The sequence below is a fragment of the Schistocerca piceifrons genome, unplaced genomic scaffold (genome assembly GCF_021461385.2).
Source record: "Schistocerca piceifrons isolate TAMUIC-IGC-003096 unplaced genomic scaffold, iqSchPice1.1 HiC_scaffold_1234, whole genome shotgun sequence".
NCBI classification, from domain to species: domain Eukaryota; kingdom Metazoa; phylum Arthropoda; class Insecta; order Orthoptera; family Acrididae; genus Schistocerca; species Schistocerca piceifrons.
Window position 1 is genome coordinate 77,501 of NW_025727053.1, and position 2,500 is coordinate 80,000.

Consider the following 2,500-nt stretch of genomic DNA (forward strand, 5'->3'; position numbering starts at 1 on the left):
CGCGCAGGGTGCGCCGGCGCGCAGCTGCGACGCCTGCCGCGTCCGTCGGCCGGCGCGCCTGCCACTGGCCGCCCCCACCAGCCGGCTGTAGCGCGTGCGCCCACGCACCGCGCGGCCAGCACGCCGGGAGGCGCCCCCTCACCGGCCGGGGACGGTCCCACCCAGCCACCGCCGCGTATCGCTTCACACCCAGATGCCGTTCAGTTTCGTCGGCATGGTGGGTATCGCTGGAACAACCGGTTAGTACCTCAACCTATCGTCGCCATCACCGATTCACCCCTAGCGAGAACAACCGCACCACAACAGGTTACCATTTGTTCATTTGCGTAACTTCACCAGAAAACGCAGGCGTCCATCGCCATTTGCAACTTCAACGATTATTGCATGCCTGTGTCAGGTGTCACGCCACACTACGTCTGCCCACATACACGCAACAAAATGTGCACGCCTAGACAATACGTGGAAGGTGGCCCCCGTACGTATGCGATGTCCATTGCTCGAACGACTGTCAACCGGCCTCTGTAGCATGTCGCAGATATGGAACGCGGTGCACCATGCCATCACGGTGTGTGAGGAGAGACGACTAGGTCCGAATACATCAACAGACAGCTCATGCTGATCGCCATCCACGGCGTCCGTTCCTCCCACACGTCTCTATGGCGTACCACACTGCAATCCAGCTCTCATAGGGAGACGACACGTAGCTGCGTGCACAATATTTGCACTGTATGGTCCGCCGTTTTTGGGCGCAGTCGTTGTGCGGTCACACATGTGCCACGATGTATCATTCAGTACATAAGGACGAATGTGCAGTACAGATTGTGGTTCACGCTTACGACATCAGCGGACAGTTGACACAGGCCGCACCACAACGTAGCCTGAGTACGTCGCATGCGAAGGGCATTGAACATGCAAACTTCTCACCAACCAGCTTGCGAAGGCAGGGGGCAAGGTGGGGACGTGGGGAGGGGCGGCATGTACGTCCTGCTGCCATCCACATTACAGTGTACAGCAGGAGCATGTGGAAAGTGAGCAAGACTTGCAAGGTGTTTAACATGAAGCGATACACAGGGGTGCGGGCAGTGCGAGTAGCGAACTATATTGCGAGGGTTGCGGGTGGGCAACACTACAGTAATTGAACGAGTCGTATAACAATTACAGAGCAGGTTTAGGCGACAACGTGGGTTACGTTAAGGCGACAACATGGGTTAGGTTAAGGCACAACATGGGTTAGGTTAAGGCACAACATGGGTTAGGTTAAGGCACAACATGGGTTAGGTTAAGGCACAACATGGGTTAGGTTAAGGCACAACATGGGTTAGGTTAAGGCACAACATGGGTTAGGTTAAGGCACAACATGGGTTAGGTTAAGGCACAACATGGGTTAGGTTAAGGCACAACATGGGTTAGGTTAAGGCACAACATGGGTTAGGTTGAGGCACAACATGGGTTAGGTTAAGGCACAACATGGGTTAGGTTGAGGCACAACATGGGTTAGGTTGAGGCACAACATGGGTTAGGTTGAGGCACAACATGGGTTAGGTTGAGGCACAACATGGGTTAGGTTAAGGTACAACATGGGTTAGGTTAAGGTACAACATGGGTTAGGTTAAGGTACAACATGGGTTAGGTTAAGGTACAACATGGGTTAGGTTAAGGTACAACATGGGTTAGGTTAAGGTACAACATAGGTTAGGTTAAGGTACAACATAGGTTAGGTTAAGGTACAACATAGGTTAGGTTAAGGTACAACATAGGTTAGGTTAAGGTACAACATAGGTTAGGTTAAGGTACAACATAGGTTAGGTTAAGGTACAACATAGGTTAGGTTAGGTTAGGTTAGGTTACACGTTGTTGTACGGAAAGGTGTAGGGGGGGGGGGGGCGGGGGCGGCAGGTTCGTTGATAGTGATTATAGTAAGTGAATGCTTGTGACATGATCAGATTTGTCACGTCAGGATGCACCTTTGGCTTATTAGAGGCGGCGCTCCAATTCTATGCTTGTGTGAGACCTGTGTCTTTGACTCATGTCATTGTTTGTGCGCTGTGACAGGAGGTACTATTGTGATGTTGGGTGCACCGTTGTATAGGACATGTGTGGGTGTTGGTGCCTGGTCTGCGCAATGGTGGATGTCGAAAGGCTGGGATATTGTATTTTCCGCACGGACCTCCTGGTCTGGTTGTGATAGTGTGGATTGTGTAATGTGGCGGAGAAGATGCACTGGATGTTGTTCCATGCTGGTGCTTACATATTGTATGTGCGCCTGTTAGAAGCAGAGAGTGGTGCGTGATCAGAGTGTCTGGCTGACGTGTGGTTCCCATTTTGGGCAGACTCTTTCAGCATGTATACGGACAGTTGTGTATATTTGCTGTAGTTTGATGGCTCTGCATTGATTACTAATCAGCGCCGTGTGTACGGGTAATCTGGTTCCAGTCCAAAATGTTCCATCTGTGTACATTAGTGACAAAGACTCCCCCCATGCAGTGGGGCTCGGTCTGTT